Raw genomic sequence first — 20,282 nt, 5'->3', positions numbered from 1 at the left:
GGGGTGCGTGGGCAGTGATTAATGTTAGTTTTTTAATAATAGCTGGTCCAGAGACCCTGACTACTTTCAAGTCAAATCATGTAACCTTGAAGTCTTTCTTTCAATACAAGATATAGAACCTGTTCACATGTCACATTAACCCATGGTGGCTTATAAGCTATGCACAATAACTTATTTTGCAAATAGCCTACAGTGTCCTGAGAGACAATCAGACAAATAAGCTACACAGGCTTTCATTTTCATAGAAAACTGAGAATTTATCCACAACTGAAACCTGTTCGGGAACTGCGCGCAGGGGTGGGGAGACTTATTTGGAGTCGGAGACAAAGCTGAAAGTGGCAGAAAACAAGTTCGCTCAGAGATCACTTGAGAGGAGCAGAGCAAAGGCAGCGTTTTTGGCTGCTTTTGCCAAGAGGCTCTGTCGGCAATCTCTGTAACCCATGCTGGTGCAACAGACAACACGCTAGCCTACCATAGGTAAAATAACCTTTATTGCAGACTGTGGGTTTCCTGCGTAGCTTATTTGGGGAAAATAACCCACCATGGGTGGGGGGAAAGTTCACAGACAACATGCTGAGCAATCATCGGTTAAATTAAATATTGTGGTTTATTTAACCCATTGTGGGTAAAATGTCATCTGAACCCAATCAATGGTGAGGAAAAGGCACACTATAAATTCTCAGAGACAGTCTCTTTTACACATGAACACAATAACTGAAAACAGCTCCTAGGGCAGAGCTTAGAATTCATTCTGTTAGTCATGAATTGGTCCATCAGGTTCGATATAAGACATGTCCCCTCCCCCTCCACACACAAGAAAATAGAACCAGGTAGGTTCAAGGGTTTCTCCATTGCCCTCAAGAAACAAGCCCTGTGGTCCATTGTGCTCTATGACATCATGCCTGTGACATCAGAGCAGTAGCACCAATACCCATAAGTATTTCACAGGATGCTTCCAGATAGAGGGCTCCTAGTGTTATTAATCAAAAGACATTGTGTAAACTATTCCACCTTTTCCTCCATAATTTTGTTTGTGTGTCTGTGTGGAAAGAAAACAATGAAAGGAACAGTGAGAAAAACACAGGTGGTGTACAAGTGGAAGATGACAATGTCTGGACCTGTGAATGAGGCAAGGCCATTGCACAATAAAAGCCTCATCTGGAAGCACTGTTATATGAAGATAAAGGGCACAATCCTATGCATGTTTAGATAGAAAAAACTCCTACCATTCCCAGCATTTTGCAGCTAGCCGAGCTGGCTGGGGAATGCTGGGAGATGTAGGATTGTGCCCTAAAGAAGATTCTCTATGCCCCCAGAGCACCTATTCCCCAGCAGATCTACCCAAGAGAGGGTTTTTTTCTCCCACTGTTTGTTGTTTGTCCCATGGGTACATCGGCAGCAAAAGACTGTTAAATTGCACAGCTTTGATGAGATGGAAAAGTACGGTTCTCTAAAAGGGAATTCCATAAATGGTGCTGTTTCTGGAATGCCCTCCCTAAGGAAGCTCACCTGGTGCCTACATTATTATCTTTTCAGCACCAGGCAAAGATCTTTCTTTTCCCCAGATACTTCAGAGCTTAGAGAGTTATGCTATGGGATCTTGGAGGCTTTCATGTATTTCACCTGTCTAGCATAGGCTTCAGGGAGTGAGAGGGAAGGAGACTGGGACGGCCATAGGATATTTTGTATGGCTGCTTTTTGGTCTCCCCCTTCCCCCGCCCCGGGAACGCCCCCTTCTCCCCATCTCAATGCTTGGTTTTCAGAGGTAGCTGGTGGTGAGAGACAGTGTGGTGTAGTGGCTAAGGTGTTGGACTGGGAGTCGGGAGATCTGAGTTCTAGTCCCCACTCAGCCATGGAAACCCACTGGGGGACTTTGGGCCAGTCACAGACTTTCAGCCCAACCTACCTCACAGGGTTGTTGTGAGGATAAAATGGAAAGGAGGAGGATGATTATGGGTTCCTTAAGGAGGAAAAGAAGGTGGGATATAAATGTAATAAAATAAATAAATAAATAAATAAATAGGGTTGAGGAACACAATTTGGATCCTGGATCTGATCCCAGGGTTGGCATGGGGGGCATAACTCATGTCTACTGTGAAAAAACAGCAGCTGCTCTGCTTCCATAAGGCAGCTTGACTTTCCCAAGGCCAACCACTTTTCATATATCATGACACACATTCTGTGACTTTTTCCTAGCTGTCATTTACAATTGCCAATGCCAGGCAGTACAACTGCACACTTTTAGGGACTGCATTCGTTTAGGGTGGGAGAGGAGACTTGTGGGTTGGAGGGCGTGAAGAAAGGTGCTTTAATGTGGTCTATTTGTAATATGCTCATTTAAACATACAGTTGAGCTACTGCGTGAGCAACTGTTGATGCTTATTCCAGCACATACCGAACCATAAATAATACCTGTAAGTTAACACGGGCTGCCTTCTAGGTACCTTGAGCCATATTTAAAGGCCTAACTTTTCCCCTCCTGTTTATTTATGTCCCTATGATCTAGGTGCCTCATATCAGATATGTAAGACCAAAAATTTTGTCTCTCTGTCCTTTGCTAGCTCTATCCGTTGCTCTCAATGCTGTAATATTCCTGAGAACTACTCAGCAATGTGAGAATTCAGGCATAATATGAGCTTTGGACTCCTGAGTTTAGTGTGGCCTTTATATTAATTTAGATATAAAGTGGAGATAATATTTATCTAGTCAGAAGAACACAAGGATCAGACTAATGGTTCACTGCCGTTTTCAGGTGCTTGAGCGTGCATGGCAAGACACTATCAATGGGACCCTTCCCTCAGTGAGTTTATCTTCTCACCACCATTTTCACTAGCTGCTATTGCTCTTCTTCTTCTTTCTCATCATTGCTACCATTTGGTTGCTTGAGAGGTAGAGTCCCAGTAAGCAAGTCAGTGGCATCTCCTGCTCCTCATTCTCACCACAACCACTGTTGTGTCTGGGCCAGAGCGAGAGGCAGGTGAATAAGTAGGCTGCCATAGTGAAGTGGAGGAAGAACTCCAGGGGCTTTTCCCTGTGGGCCCCTAATGGAGCTTGGGCCCTTGGCAGGTGCCTGATGCCAGTCCTGCTCATCACACAAACGACAGAGGTCCATAGGCACCTACAGTCATTCTGAGAAGCCTCTTTTACATTAGAAAATGCTATTTGAATAAGCCTTTGTACAAAATCAATAGAGTTCATAAACAATCTCAACTACTAGATCTATTTACCTGAGATGGATAAAGTGACTCAACTAAAATCCAAGCAGTTCTACTCCCTCACAAATTCCCCACATTTAAATTTTATTCCTGTGTCCCAGGTTGAGGCCCATAATAGAAATAATTATGTACAGATGACATATTACTGTTAAAAGTGTTTCTTAATGAATTGGCCATTTTGAGGAAGTAAGGAGAATTTCCTTAAAAGATCTGTTCTTAGGAGTTGTTTTGGTCCAGCGTCCTGCGGAATGTGACTCAGTAAACAAGAAAGACCAGATGCTTCCTCAAATCCTCCAGACTTCAAGGGGAAAATATGTAATTCCTTCTCAAATTACGTAATCACTTGGAACTTCCTGGCTCTCCAGATCACATCTTAAAGAACAAAAGTTAAGAAGAGCTAGGATAGGTAAAGCAACCAGATTTCTATTCAATTGACTTAAATGGTTAACCAGTTCTTAATTCTTAAAAGAAAATGTCCTGGGTTCAAATCAGCCTCCATCAAGTGGTATCTTCTACACTGATAGCTTTATCTCTTTCCCCCAATATATGCGGCCAGCTTAGCTATAGGGTGCTTCCACACAAAGCTTTTATTGTGCAATTGCCCTGCCTCAACTACAGAATCATAGAGCGATCAAGATGACATTGTCTTCCATGTGTAACTGCTGTGGAAATGTGGAAAAACTGCATTTTGAGGAGTTAGTGGGGCAACAGTTGTCATGCCCATGTCTAGAATGCCATTTGGGCTTATTTATGGAGGTGGATGCCTTTTCATTAGTTCCCAGAGAATCATTCTGTTGATGCTCTCTATTCAACACTTGTAGATAAACCTATCTCAAGGCTAGCAACTTGTTGTTCAGAATTGCTGGGAATGCTGAGCTGGCTATTAGGACTAGTGTTTTTGCAGTCTACAAGAATGTATGAAACAGTTTGAAGGGTTGGACCATGTCCAGAATGGGAGGGATCAATAGGTTAATACGTGATTCCTTGGGATCCTCCCAAGGTAGAACTTCACTGTAAGCCGAGCTGACAGGTCCTATGGGCCAAGCCATTATGCAGTCATGTTTGCCGCTGATCTTATCAGGTGTACTAATCTTATTAACTGGGATTCCCATTTGCTGAATGCATTTGTTATGTTTTTATTGTATTGTCTTGCCTTTTCTTGCTTTATTAGCCTACTTTAGCTAAATAAACTTCCTTTCTTTACCCACTGATGTGTTCATTGCCTCTGAATATCCAAAAAGAACCATGGCCTATTGACAAAATAATTTGCAAAACAGTAACCGGTCCTATTTCTTCACAAGTTCATCCTTTTTTCTTACCACAAAAAGTAGATCGGTTAAGGAGGTAAAGACAGAATAGCCACACAATACCTTTTGGTTGGTAGTGCAAGGAACTGTCTATATGGGAGCATCCCTTACACCAAGGGAAAGGTGTTTCATTATTATTATTATTATTATTATTATTATTATTATTATTATTTATTTATTTATATAGCACCATCAATGTACATGGTGCTGTACAGAGTAAAAGTAATATTTCACCTATGCTTACGGGATTTGGTTGTATTTTGAAAAAACATGTTGTAGAGTATCCATGCCTCCAAACATGAGTGCACCTTTTCCAGGTTCCAGCCAGTCAGCAATGCCTTCTTCCAGGACTAAAGCAGAGCATCCTGTTTCTCCACTTCCATGACATGCACAATGCACAAAGGTGCAGGTTGCATGATGCACACACGTTGCAACTTGGGATATGGTAGAGCTGTCATCTGATTTCTTCACCACTCAAAAGGATCACTGTTCAGCATACAATGTGCTGGATATTTCATTCAGGAAGCATGCTCAAAAGGCAAATCCGGACTATGGCAGAGTAAACAAACAAACAAACACATGAGAGGTCCTTCTCATTTCCTCACCCATGAGACCAATTAGGTGGGTGATCACACATGAGAGGGCCTTCTCTGCAGTAGCCCCACATTGGAACAAGCTGCCTTTGGAGATCTGCCATGCTCCATCATTGTAAGCTTCTAAGAAGGCCTTGAAAATATATTATTTTATCGTGGTCTTCTTTGATATGAATTCTGTTGTTGCTGCTACTGTCATTGTTGCTGCTGCTGATTTTATTGTTATTTTTATTGCTATTTTATTGTGTTTATGTTTTTACTGCTTTTAATATTTTAACTGTTTTTATGTATTTTATTGCTGTAAGCCCCCATGGGAGGACTTCTGACCTGAAGGCAGCCAAGAAATGTCTTACATAAATAACAAATAAATACAAACTGTTTCACTGCAACACCCAGTTGCAACATGCACCTACTCAACCCACATGTTGACATGTGTGGTCTGCGTAGCCTGTATGATTGGAGTAGAATTCCATTTTGAAATTACTGAAGGACTAGAAATGTCCTATTGCAATGTAGGATGTCTCAAGTTACAGAGGAAAAGCCACCAATGAGCTGCGGATTTGGGAGTGCCCAGCATGAGGACAAGAATCTGGGACTGCAGCCTTCATCTCAGCCTTCATTTATCTGGAAGTAAAACCCACCAAACGCAATAGGGGTAGGCAGTCTGTAGGAGTGCACTGTAAGGGGCTTTCGTTTGAAAGTCAATGGGTGAAACAGATACATTGCAGTCTCTTTCTGCTCTCCCCAGATTCCATGGTAAGGCCCTAGTGTGGTGCAGCAGGTAGAGTGTTGGACTATGACTAGGGAGCCAGGCTGCAAATTGCCACTCAATTTACTGGGTCAGTCACCAACATCTCCTAACGTAACATCCCTTACCCAACAGTCTTCCCCAATCTGGTGCCCTTCAGATGTCTTGAACTACAACTGCTGCCATCCCAGCCATGCTAATAGGAGCTCTAGCTTAGTGGTAGAGAGTACGTGTTTTGCACACAGAAGGTCTCAGGTTCAGTCCCCACCATCTCCAAGTAAGGCTAGGAAAAAATCTTTCCAGAAACCCTGGAAAAACCTCTGTTTGTCAGTGTTGACAATACTGGGCTAGATGGATCCTTGGTCTGATCCAGCATTGCTCTTCTGATATTGTTCTGTTTCTGGGCAGTCCCAACTACCCATGGTTTAAACAACGCATGGGTTATCATTATGTGTGAAGTGGTTCTTATGTTCCATTTCTGCAGGTTCTTCCCTCTATAAGATATTTACAACTAACATCCTTTTGCCAGCCCTGATAGGTGGAATTCCCTCGGCCTGACATCAATAGTCCCACAGAATAAGGATATGGTGCTTTTAAAATTATAGTGGGTCTTCAACTGAACATTGAACCCATGCTATGAGCATGTCAACCTCAGAATAGCCTATGTAGATACAATTTTGTTTATTATGATTTTTTTACATGATTTCTCTCCAATCCCTTTTTGTTTAGTAAAAGCTTTCTATCTACTTTAAGAACTCAGGGAGGGAGGGAGTTCTCTCCCATTGGCTCAAATTGCTTGACTTTATACTGATCAAAGGAGAGGTAATGGGGACATCAGCTATACTTCTCGCAGCATCAGCATCTGGAGAGTTCAGCACTCTCTCCTCCCAGTTTGAATTTGCAGCTTCTGGGCTTCCCTCTTACCTAGAAGTGAGAGCTGAGAGGAGGGTTAGTGGCAGAATCGGAGAAAGAAGATGTGTGGCAAGTGGCCCACCTAGCAAGGGTGTTGTAAGGCTCTTCACAAAGTGTGAATGTACAGTATAAGGAGATTACTAGGTCACACAGAAAAGGCGTTACATAATCCAAGAGAAGCCCTGATGAGCAGGAAGAATAGCATGAGAGGAAGTGAGTAAAGATAACAACTGACAGTTAAAAGTCCAGTTCTCCATAAGGTGAATTATGCCATCAGGTTATGCCATCCTAGCTGTTGCTACTGTTGGCTCAGTAGACAAGAGGAAAGCATTATGTAACAGTAAATGATTAGGCAAAGGCAACATTAGACCGATTTCCGTACACTAGGGGAGTGTGAGGGCTTACATTTATTGTCAGTGGATTTCAGAACAGACCCAAAATTGGCTAGCAGCATTGGTAGTTGATGGTGTTTGATGGGATCTTGTTTTGGGTAGATTTATTTATTTATTTATTTATTTATTGCATTTATATACTGCCCCATAGCCGAAGCTCTCTGGGCAGTTTACAAAAGTTAAAAACAGTAAACATTAAAACAAATATACAAAGTTTAAAAACATAAAAAGCATAAAAACACAGTATCCTTATAAAAACAGCTATTCTGGGGTCTGTTAAAAACAAACAAGCTCAGCATATGTTGTTAAATGCTGTTAAATGCCTGGGAGAAGAGAAATGTCTTAACCTGGCGCTGAAAAAATAATAATGTTGGCGCCAGGTGAGTCTCGTCAGGGAGATCATTCCATAATTGGGGGGCCAACACTGAAAAGGCCCTCTCCCTTGTTGCCATCCTCCGAGCTTCCCTCAGAGTAGGCACTCAGAGGAGGACATTAGATGTAGAGCGCAGTGAGCAGGTAGGTTCATGTCGGGAGAGGCGTTCCATCAGAGGTGTGTGTGTATGGTGGTGGTGGTGGGAATGCCATGATTCGGGATCTCTCACTTTGGCAAATTGTGCCAATGATGGAATACAACGATAGACATGGCAGGATCTACACTACTGCTTTAGAACGGTTTCTAACAGTAGTGACAACTGTTGGGACCCAGGACACACTCCATATACAGTTTTCAAACTGTTTTCAAAGTGTCATATCCTGCTTGGTGTAGCTCTGGCCCAAGTTTGAGGATCAACACCCTTGATGCATGCACTCATTTCCCCCCCCCCCCCTCCAGACTTATGGTTGCAGAAGTTGACCTCCCTGCTAACCTCAACTTCTATGAACTCCACTGAGTTTGAAAAAGCAGTTTTCAAAGGGGAAGTCAATATGGACTTTCCTCAGTTGAAAAACTCTCACAGAGACAGACTACCCTGTTCAATTCAAAAAATACTTGGGTCAAAGAGATTGGATGGGCATGTACTGCGAAGGAAGTGCTGTGAAAAAATTATACACACACACACACACACACACACACACACACACACACACACACACGGATTCTTTTAGATCTTAGGTCCTGTGCAGCCTTTTTAAACATTAAATTATGTCATCTGTTGTGATAGTGAGGACAGTGGAAGAACATGAATGAATGATAAAAATTGCACAAATATTAACCTGCTCGTTATCAAGTTGTCTCAAATTGTAACTAACAGGCACTATTATTTCACAGATTAGGCTTTGGCCCTTGTGCTGAACCCATACTTTAGGCTGTTCTGAGTTTGACATTATGTATTCAACAATCCCCCAGTCCTGCCACTGCAGAAGCATGGAATTTGGATTTGAGCACAGAATTTAACATTCAGAGGGATCTGTCCTATGTCCCCTAGACAGCTTCTGGGAACATGGGATATTTCAGTTTCCTGGATCTGAGCTCCGAGACCAGAGTTCGAGCTCGGAACCAGGAAAACCCTTCCCTGCCCCCTTGCAGCTAACACAGGCCACAGCTAGACTTAAGGTTTATCCTGGGATCATCCAGGGTTCGCCCCTGGCTGAGCACTGGATCCCCTGTGTGTCACCTAGGTGAACAGGTTTGACCCCTGGACAATCCAGGGATAAACCTTAGGTCTAGCTATGGCCACAGAGAGAACCACGCTGGCTGCTGTTTCCAGCTTGTGTTTGCGAGGGGAAGAGGGCGTTCCTAGGGGCGGGGAGAGGAGGGGAAGAGACTGGGGGTGCGGACATATGAGGTATCCCCAGCTGTCCTGAGCTGCCAACTCTTCCACTCCCTGAAGCCTCCGCTAGACAGGCAAAATCGTCCATCTAGCTAAAATGCTGAGCAGGATGAGCAAGGATCTAAGCTAAGTTTGGAGGTGCATCCCATAGGACTGTGCTCTAAGAGTCTCTGAACTCATTTTTAAAACAAGTTTTAAGGCCCTTGTAATTGCAAAGATAGGCTTGAAAGTATAAATGCCTGGTAAAATTAAATTTGCATATATATGAATGAATACAAAGATATAACAGAAGGAGCCCTATCATTTACAAGAGGGGGCAGAGATATAGAGATGGAGGTAGGTAGATGGAGGATGAGGATGATAATGATAATAATAATAATAATAATAATAATGATGATGCATGCGGACAAGACAATACTTTGATTGACCAGACATAACCGTTATAGACAAAAAAGAAAAACACACCAAGCTCATTCGCATAGCAATACCTAATAATAAAAATATTGTAGAAAAGGATGAAGAAAAGCAGTGGGGGGGGGGATACACCACTGGCTATGGAAGTTAAAGAACTATAGCAACAGGAAAATGTTACAATTGTTCTGTCACATCAGTCAGTAGCATCACATTTTTTATTTTTATTTTTACAGAAAACCTTCAGAACCTGGGACTACCAAAATACATCCACACCAACATCCAGAAAGCAGTCATACTTAAAACATATTCAATAGTCAGGAAATTTCTGAATCAATAAAAGGCAGTATGACTCAGCAAACCCCATCAAGTTCATCTAGAAAAACCTCCATGAGCGAGAAAAGAGATGATAATAATAATAATAATAATAATAATAATAATAATAATATCATCACATTGAATTACACACAAAGTCATAAACTAGCAAAGGTTACTATTGATCAGCAAGAACCTCTGGACTATTCCATCTGTTTCTAAAGTCTAAATTTATCTTCCTGTTAACAGCCAAAGAAATAAGACACCAACGATGTGTGTTCACTGACATCTTATTTATTTGTTACATTCATCTTACTTCTCCTCCAGGAAGATCAGGGCAGCCTATCATCACACTTTACACTAGCAACAAACCTGTGAGGTAGGCTAGGCAGAAAAGTAGTGACTGGCCTGAGACAAATACGCAAACCTCATTAAGAAAAAGTCTGAATGAATTCAGGCCTTATCATCTACCAGGTTGGTTGTTTGAACCTTCCTGGCCTGGAGATCTTGGCCACAGGCAACAGCAGCTCTAAATATTTGTGCAAAGTATGAGGAAGTGGAAAAATCAAACACAGGAATTCTATGAAATAAGTGCTAGTGGTGAGAGAAAAAAACCCCTCAAGGATGCATTTTAACTTGGCAAGGCCATCTTCCATTCAAGCCTGGATCACCTTACAAAATGCAGAGAAACGTTATGCCCACGGATGGCAGTTCCTATGCTGGTGACATAATCAGAGATGAATGTGAGCCGGCCTGGTTTGGCATACTGGATCTGTCCTTGCTAATTTAAGCCATATAAATAACTGTAAGAGCATTCATACGTTGCTTGCAGACAACTATAAACTGCTTTGGTGGCTTGAAAAGAGGAAACTGGATCTGAGTGCTTGACATGGCGAGATCTGTGACAGATCAATGGATAAAATGAGGAATCTAACCTTAAACAGGAAGGCTTTTCAACCTCCCAAGTTTTGAGTTTCATCGGTAGAGCGTTTATAGAAACAGTGAACAGTGCAGCTAACATCTAAGGCAGGAGTAGCTAAGCTTGAGGCTTGTGGAGTTGACTTTGTTCCTGATTGGAATTCTCAGTCAAAGAATTGGTTTTGAGTTTCAGAAAGCTTTCTTCATTTCATTAGTATAATTTAGTTCAGGCAAGGAATATTTTGTTACTGCTATTTTCAAACCATGGGGAGTTGGAAATCTGGACTGATTGACTGAAAATCACCTGGATATTTTCCTTCTGATCACTCTGATCTAGGGAGCTCCACATGGATATCTCCTAAATGCTACCAGTTTGAATAAAATGTCAAGGTACCAGCATCAATACGAATGTATTTATTCAAAGGTTTCTACCCCACCCTTCTTGCAACAATTACAATAATACAACCTTATATTAAAAACAAATTAATATAACAAGACACAACATAGATTCAGCCTGGTGATTTCACAAGGCTTGCAGAACAGCTAGTCAAAGAAGCCAGAATGCCCAAATGCAACATAAAGGAAACGGAAGTAGTTTTGCCCTAAGTGTTCCTTGCTTACTGGTATTTGAGTCCTTCTCTCTGGGTTAGGATTGGAACTAAGTATTTGAGTGAAAATGCCCTAAGGGGCATTACTACAATGAGCAGCCAGAGAAGAATTTCAATCATCAGTCATGGCTTTGTGATTGCAGCCCTGTAATCAGACTACCAACTGCATTCAAGTCCTTCTTGGGCTGATTGACCTCTTTGCATCGGAATCCAGAGCACAAAGCATTCTATAGATCAGGGAGGCAACAGAAAAGGAAGTCATTTACCCCAATCCTAGTTTACCTGGCATGTTTCCTCCCAGGTTCAGGCTTTTGGGAGGAGAGCAACTAAAGATGACTTCAAAGTAGGAAGCAATCTTGCCTTTAATCTCCACCCAATTGAATTAGAGCTCATTAGCACAGAAAGGTGACACAAGCAATTTATTTATTGTTTGTTACTTAATGGCAGCAACATACTCAGACCAACAACAACCAAGTACATAGGGGGAAACCATGGCTAATCTTTCCATAGAAAGTTCCCTTATATTGAGGCCTGGTTTGCACATCACAACAAAACAGGGATTTATTTATTTACTCCTGGTGGTTATGATTGCAGCAGCATGCTGGTGCATACCACCTAATCACTTCTGCTGCAAATGGGAGCATTGCATTATTTCCCTGACTTTTCAGGGAAGAACAGACCAAATTTATTTTTCATTTTATTTATTATTACACTTATATTCTGCCTTGTTTCCTCCAAGGAACCCAAGGCAGCTTAGATTATCCTGTACGGGTGATCTCCTGGGACACCCCTCCATAAGAACGTAAGAGCCATGCTGGATCAGACCAAGGGTCCAGCTAGTTCAGCATTCTGTTCACAGAGTAGCCAACCAGCTGTCCATGGGAAACCCATGAGCAGAATATGAGTGCAACAGCACCCTCTTGTCCATGTCCTCCAGCAACTGGTGTATATAGGGTTACTGCCTCTGATACTGTAGGTAGCACAGAGCCATAAGGATTAGTAGCCATTGATAGCCTTCTCCTCCAGGAATTTATCCACCCAACCCCCTTTTAAAGCCATCCAAATTGACAGTCATCTCTACAACTTGTGGTAGTGAGCTCTATAGTTTAACAATATAGTGTGTGGAGAAGTACTTCCTTTTATTTATCCTGAATCTCCCACCAGTCAGTTACAAGCGATGACCTCAGGTTCTGAGGAAGGACCCCAACAGAGCCAGACATTTCAACAAGGTAGGTTTATTTTATTCATTTCTATACTGCTCTCTGGGTTCTCTGAAGAGTCGCAGCAGCTGCTTCCTTGGCCGCTGCATGCGGTAGCATGTCACCAGAAGTTCTGGATGCTCTGGGTGGTTGTCTTGCTGCTCTCCTCATTTCAACATGGAATGGCTACATGTATGTAAGCATCGTCCGACAGACAACACGGGAAGCCATCTCGGGGGCCCTTACTCCCTCTGTAGAAGGTATCTACCCATGGTGGGTACTTTACTTATTGTGGAGAAACACCCCACACATGACACGCTAACCCATCATGGGACGTTCCTGAATGTGACCCATGGTGGATTAGGTTAACGCCTGAACCTTGCCAGTGTAATGTTGTTGTTAAAGTGTTGGGCTAGGACTGGGGGACCTAGGTTCAAATCTCCACTCAGCATATAATTCATTAGGTGACTTTAGCCAGTCACACCCTTCCACACAAACCTACCTCACAGGGTTGTTGTAAACATAAACCTGGGGTGGAGTTATACGCCTATATTCCACCTTCAGCTCCATGGATACAAAATAAATAAATAAATAAATGAAAAATACATTGTTGAACTAATGTACAGCAATGTTCTATTTTGATCAGAGAAGAAATCTCAGTCTCATCCCTGGACATCCCCGCACCCTACCTCAATCTCTTGAACGATTTAGTAAATCTCACTATGACTAGGACTGTTTGTCACTTTTTTCTGGGCAGAGAATCTGTGCCTTTGAGAGCTGTAGGACCAACAGAAGTTCAGTAAGTGGTGCTTTCTCAATGTTTGTATCTCTGTGCTAGGAGCACAACATCTGTTGATATTGGCCTGTCATGAAGTTGCCAGGTAGGGTTGCCAACACCTTTTTGTGGGGAGGAAACCTGTGTTTTAAATAGCTTTCTCAGATACAGAAATAGAGCAGATGCAGTTTTTCGTCACTGCATCACCTTGCTGAGAAAGGCTTCAGCTGTTGAAAATTTGCCCAACACAGCTGTTAAGGGCACCAAAGCCTGGGGTGGGGGTGGGGGGAGGAGAGGATGGCAACCTTAGTAAAGTTAGTTCACTTGCTGCTTTTTAGTTTTTAAAAATATAACTAATGGGAATAAAGACCTTTACTCATGTTTCTCCTCTCTTCCCCCAGTTTACCCATGGAACGATAGCAGTGACCAGAATTTGTATTAATTTATGCAGGTTTGTGTTTACAAAGTTGAAGAACAAAGGCAGTAGATATTTACAGAGCTGTTCGGAAAGAGGGCTTTGGTACACACAACCATCTTGAAGCATAAACAAAGGAAGTTTCTTTCAGCCCCAGGCAGAACTTCTTGTAACCTAAATACAACAAAAGACACATGCTGTGATTCATCATTATGAACTTGTTATTGATTGTTGCTTTTACAGATTTATTATAATTGAGCTTGCTTAACAGATTGTCAAGGGAAACATTTGAGAATTATTTCACCCATTGATTGAAGATATAACTCCCTGGTTGTGAAAGGAAAATCTTGCAGAAATACAACTTTGAGAAAATATATATGACCAGGCCAGCGTTATTCCCCCTCCCCCTGGTTTATTATTATTATTATTATTATTATTATTATTATTATTATTATTAGATAAAGTACGTAATCATTAACCTAATCAGTGATTATATAATCCATTTTGGGAAGCACAATTCCAAAGTGCAACAGATATTAAGATCAGATTGTCGAAAGGTCTGTGGGTGCCAATGCCTGTTCCAAAATTGAATAAATAAAATCCAGTTCTATTGAAATGTCTCTGTTGTGTTATTCCTTCCATCCCATAAATATTTATAAGCTGTTATTTTATTCATTACCCTTTTCTACATTTTTCAACTCCATTGATGAGAGATGGTAGAAAGGCAATTTCCAACCTTTTGCGAGTAATATAATGGCTCAGTTAGCATGCAAGTAGCCGTCGCAGCGTGTTCTTTCTTTACATGTCTGCTTACTGCTTTTGACAAAACAACTTGAGGTGTAGGGAATAGCACAACCTATTGTCGCCTTAATTCCTTGTGCAATATCTAGATGATATTTTTAAATCGGAGAAGACGGATAGGTTTAATGCCCCTAGTTCAGGGGTGCACAACCTGTGTGACCCCACCCACTTTTCCCCACAAATCAGCTGGGCAGCTGGGGCGGGGGGGGACGACGACACTGTTCCCTGGCTTCTGACACCACTGTTTTCCCTCTACAAGGAAGAGTGAAGGAACAGCAATCTCAGTGGCATTCCTCGGGGGATTTGAGAAGCTTTTACTCCCACCCCATACTCCCAATGATCCCTAGATGTCAGTGGGCAAGGATGGGAGATGTGGGAGGATGTACATGCATGTATGCGCATACTTGTGGGTGGCCAGTGCCCCCGCCCCCCAGCCAACACTGAATGCAGCCAAAAAGGTTGTGCACCCCTGCTTTAGATGTTCCGGTTTCCTCCATAACACTAGCCCCCTTCATGTATCAATTGCACGAAGGAGGTCCATGAATGGAAAGGTGTGGCCAAGCCGCATGACTGGTCCCACCTCCAAGGCCGCACAACTCCCTAACCCATGCCAAGGAAAGCTGCTGATACATAATAGCAAGATAAAATACTCCCCGCCCCACACAGCTCCATGGGAGAAGATGCCGTTGCTGCATCTCCTGCCCTGTTCTGCCACAGCCCTTACCAGTCTACCAGCTCTGATTTGGCACAACCTCATTCATATTGACCCTGTTCAGACAACATGCTAAGCCACGGTGGTTAAGCATTTTGAGATAAACATTATGGCTTAACATCTCATGTGAACCATGTTGTGCGAACCATTCCTAACCCTGGTGGCTACATAACCATGGTTTAAACATGCTCACTAATCATTTGCTGCAAAAGAGTTAGTAGCCTAACCATGGTTTACATGTCATCTGAACTGGCCCAATATGAGGACCTGTACAAGCCCCTTCTGAAATGAAATGGGCAACACCAATGCTTGAAAGACAGCATCCCATTCTAACTTGCTGATTCAGGCACAGGCTGAGAAAGACAGACTGGATATTTTAGCTTCCAGATGGTCTAACCAAGGTGGTTACCACACCCCTCCCTGAAGTTTCTCATGTGAACCACCTCAATAGGAGCAAACCACTGAATGCTTCACAGTATGTATTTAGTGTGGGAGAAATAAGATTAAGAACAAGTTCCTTATCGTGCTGTGTTTGGATTTTGTACCAATGTGATTGGTGAGTGCTTTATTGTCACTTAGCAACCTTAAGTGCTTTGGCAACCTTGATGTTTGGGAAAGAAATTGTGGTAAGCTTTGTTTAATTTTGTATTCTGGAGGACTCCTTTCTCTTTTCCTTCTCTGAGTATAATATAGTGGAATCGTCAGGCTGGAAGAAGCACCGATGATCATGCTTATTAGGGATCATCCCCTAACAAAGGCATTCTGCACGCACCCCACACACAGTAAAGCTGCTCTCCATCACTGCACGACCTGTTATTAACATTTTATGTATGTATTGAGAATAATAAAGTGGATAGCATGCTTTTTTAAAAAAAAAATGAAATGGAATTAAATATTGGTCAAAGGCATAAGAATATAAGAAGAGCTCTGCTAGATCAGACCAAGGGTCCATCTAGTCCAGGACTCTGTTCACACAGTGGCCAACCACCAGCCGTTTGCCAGGGGCTCACAAGCAGGACACAGTTCCCACCCTCCCTCCCATGTTCCCCAGGACTGGTGTATATAGGTGTACTGCCTCTAATACTGGAGGTAGCACATAGCCATCAGAACAGTAAATACAGCCACATATAGAGGCCCACATAAATGATAAATATTCAGCTAAAATATCACTTTTAACATTTATTTCTGAGAGTATTCTACCATATAATGAATGATAGATAAACAAATGAAGAAGTTTTCATGGATCTGAAATGTATCCAGTGTACCTATGGCATCTTCCCACTACAATGGTTTTTTTTATGATTCCATCATACATTTCTTGGTCTAAATTGGCTCTTCTTATTATTTTAATTTTGTTTAATTTTGTATGTGTGACTTGAACAGATGACCATTCCAAATACTGCCTCCCCATCTTTCGTGTCCTTTATTAGATCCTTCTCACAAAGAATCCACAAATGCAATGAACTTGTCTGAATTGATGTGACTCACTTTTGCTACTTCTGATAATGCAGTCTATGGCCTCAAAGGGGAAAAAATGTAAATCAATGTGTTGCTGGATGGCTTCAGTCTGGCTTCCATCCTCTGCATTCTACTGAGACAGCTCTTACTAAGGTTACCAATGATCTTCTTATCGCCAAATCTAAAGGCCTGTTTTCAGTTCTTATTCTTTTGGATCTTACTGCGGCCTTTGATACGGTTGATCATGACCTCCTATTGGCTACCCTATGTGACCTTGGATTCCGCGAATCTGTCTATGACTGGTTTGCCTCCTATCTCGCAGATGTGCTAATGGCCACTCATCTTCTTCTTTTCCCCTTCAAGTTGGGGTGCCACAGGGCTCAGTACTTGGCCCTTTGTTGTTCTCTTTATACATGCTATAATCTTATTCATTCTCATGGCCTCCAATATCACCTGTATGCAGACCATACACAATTGTATCTCTCTTCTCCCGAACTTTCTTCTGACACTCAGGCTTTGTGAACCGCCCAGAGAGCTTCGGCTATTGGGCGGTATAAAATGTAATAAATAAATAAATAAATAAATAAAATAGGATCTCAGCCTGTTTGTCTGATATCTCAGCCTGGATGCTTCAGCGTCACTTAAAACTAAACATGGCGAAAACAGTTTTGCTTGTCTTCCCTCCGAAACTGTCCCCTCGCTCTTCATTCTTTGTTACTGTTAATAATGTCACACTTTATCCGGTGGAAGAAGCTCGTAGTCTTGGCTTCATTTTTGATTCTTCACTTTCTTTCTCCTCACATATTGAGGCTGTAGCCAAGTCCTGCCGTTTTTTCCTATATAACATTGCTAGGATCCATCTGTTCTTATCTGAATCTTCTGCTAAGACCCTTGTCCATGCATTGGTTATCTCCCGTTTGGACTTTTGTAATCTTCTTTTGACTGGCCTTCCTTATGCTCATCTCTCCTCTTTGGTCTCTCTTCACCATTCTGCAGCCAAGATTATTTTCTTGGCTTGTCGTTTTGACCAAGTTTCTCCTTTGATGAAATCTCTTCATTGGCTTCCGATCCCATATAGAATTCAGTATAAGCTTCTTTTGCTGACATTTAAAGCCTGTCATGGTCTTGCACCTTCTTATCTTTCTTCTCTCATTTCACTTTACCATCCCCCTCGTACCCTCCGTTCTTCAAATGTTATGTTGCTCTCCCGCCCAAGAGTTTCTATCTCTCTTGCCCGGCTTCGCCCATTCTCTCTGGCTGCCCCGTTTGCTTGGAATGCTCTTCCAGATCAACTACGTACCATGAGTTCCATTGTAGATTTTAAAATGCGTTTGAAAACTCATTTGTTTTCAATAGCTTTTGGTATTTTAGCTTGATTTACTGTTCTTTTTACTATGATTATTCTCTTATTTCTGCTTTGTAAACCCCTTCCCCCCCTTCATATGTTTTAATGTGATTTTAGATTGTAAGCCTCTAGGCAGGGTATCGCTGTTTTATTTGTTTATTTTGTACAGCACCAAGTGCATTGTTGGTGCTATATAAATAATAAAATAATAATAATGGGAGAGAAAAAGCCAGTGTGGTGTAGTAGCTAAGGTGTTGGACTGGGAGTCGGGAGATCTGGGTTCTAGTCCCCACTCTGTCATGAAAACCCACTGAGTGACTTTGGGCCAGTTACATACTCAGTCCAACCTACCTCACAGTGCTGTTGTTGTGAGGATAACATGGAGAGGAGGAGGATTATGTATGCCGCCTTGGGTTTCTTGGAGGAAAAAGGTGGGGTATAAATGTAAATAAGTAAATAAAAGAAATATAAATAACATAAAGCCTGCAAAAGATCACCATAAAGGGAATTACAAACCTGTCAGGGCATTCTTGAAGGCATTACTGCACTACAGCATTTATGTCAAAAAAATGCAAACATTCCCTTTAAATATACAGTATTGAACAGAGCAGTTAAACTTCTGAGGATTAGAGTCCAAGCCGGCATAAACAGATAGCTTCCCACATCTTTGGTGCACTTGAAAGAGCATGGCAGGCTATGAAATACAGACTTTTTTTTTCTCCTCACACCATTTGTTACAGGGACCATGGAATAACTGCCCAACAGAGAGTTATGGCCAGCTCAGAGCTTGGTTTGTAATCTATACAAAAGACTACACTGGTTTGCTGATATAGTCGCATTGACTACATGGGCACAAACTGCTCTCTTTGTAGGGAAAGGCAAAGGTGGGCTCTGGGCCCTTGGATGACCATTGCTACTGGCTCTTCATTTTCCTTTGATCAAATATTTTGGAGGATTTTTTTTATTTTTTAAAAAGGCCACTGAAATGATAGGCAGACACATCTACCTATATAGTTGAGCTGTATGTGCTGCTATGCATGCAATATATTGAAACTAGTTTTTATAAGGATACTGTTGTTTTTAGGCTTTTTATGTTTTTAAACTTTGTATATTTGTTTTTAATGTTTACTGTTTTTAAGTTTTGTAAACCGCCCAGAGAGCTTTGGTTATGGGGTGGTATATAAATGCAATAAATAAATAAATAGGGCAGCTATTTTAGAACCTCGGGTAAGGGAAGCTTATTTTGGGGATTGGCCCCTACTGTGACACTCACTCCAGTTAGTAAGGTTGGAGACAAACATTCTGAATGCACTGCTTGAGAGGAAGTACTTTGTTACTTGGAGAGTGGGGTATGAGACAAAAAGAACATTGTGTTCATGTGATTGTTGTGATCCTCCACTTCTTACTCTCTCTCCCATCCACTTGTGTTTGTACACACCTCCCACATTGTAAGAGTATTATTATACATTGCTGGCAAGTTGCCAGCCCTAAATACGTTGTGTTAGTGCGAACTAGCAGGAACTAGCACTGGATAGAACAACCCCAGAAACTGGAATGACCACTTCCAGAATGGGACAAGTCAGATGAACTCCCTTCTGCAAGCTCTGATGACTAGTCCCATTCTGGAAGAGGTAGTGCCAGCTAGCTTCTGGTTGCACTAGTCAGTGGTAGCTTTCGGCACTAGCTTCCAGTTGCACTATTGCACATTCCTGCTAGTGCAATGGTAGCATTGGGTATTTCCCTTAGCCTGCTTCATGCATCTCATGAACCTTTTCAGACCTAGGACCCACCCTCAGCCCAAACATGCACTTGGGGACCCTCTCCTCCTCCTCCTCCACCACTACCATGTGTTTGTATGGTGATAGGGCAATGAAATACAGTATTGCCAAAATAAGCTAGCATGATCCAAATGTATGGAAAAGAGACAACAAAGAGGTATTATGATTGCTATCATCCAATAGCTTTCACATAAATGATGGAACAAATTTGTTATCTGTTGGTCAAGATCAATTGGTAGGACCTGGACCAATGAGTTCAAATGACAAGAAAGAGGGTTTTGACTAAAGATTAGAAGAACTTCCTGAAGGTAGGAGCCATGCAACAGTAGAACAGATTACCTTGGAATATGGTGGACTCTCTTTTATTGGAGTTTTTTAAGCAGAGGCTAGATGACCACCTACCAGGGATGCTTTAGCACCAGATTTCCTGCATTGGCAGGTGGTGGACTACTAGATGACCTTTGAGATCCCTTCCAATTCTATGATTCTATGTTTACTCAGAAGTAAGTCCCTCTGACTTAAATGGGTCTTGTTTCCTAGAAAATACGCTTAAGATTTGCAGCCTTAGCCTTTTGTAAACCGCCCAGAGAGCTTCGGCTATGGGGTGCTAT

The sequence above is a fragment of the Elgaria multicarinata genome, chromosome 7 (assembly GCF_023053635.1).
Source record: "Elgaria multicarinata webbii isolate HBS135686 ecotype San Diego chromosome 7, rElgMul1.1.pri, whole genome shotgun sequence".
NCBI lineage: Eukaryota > Metazoa > Chordata > Lepidosauria > Squamata > Anguidae > Elgaria > Elgaria multicarinata.
The sequence above is the reverse complement of the archived record's forward strand: the minus strand, read 5'-3'. Positions refer to the sequence as shown.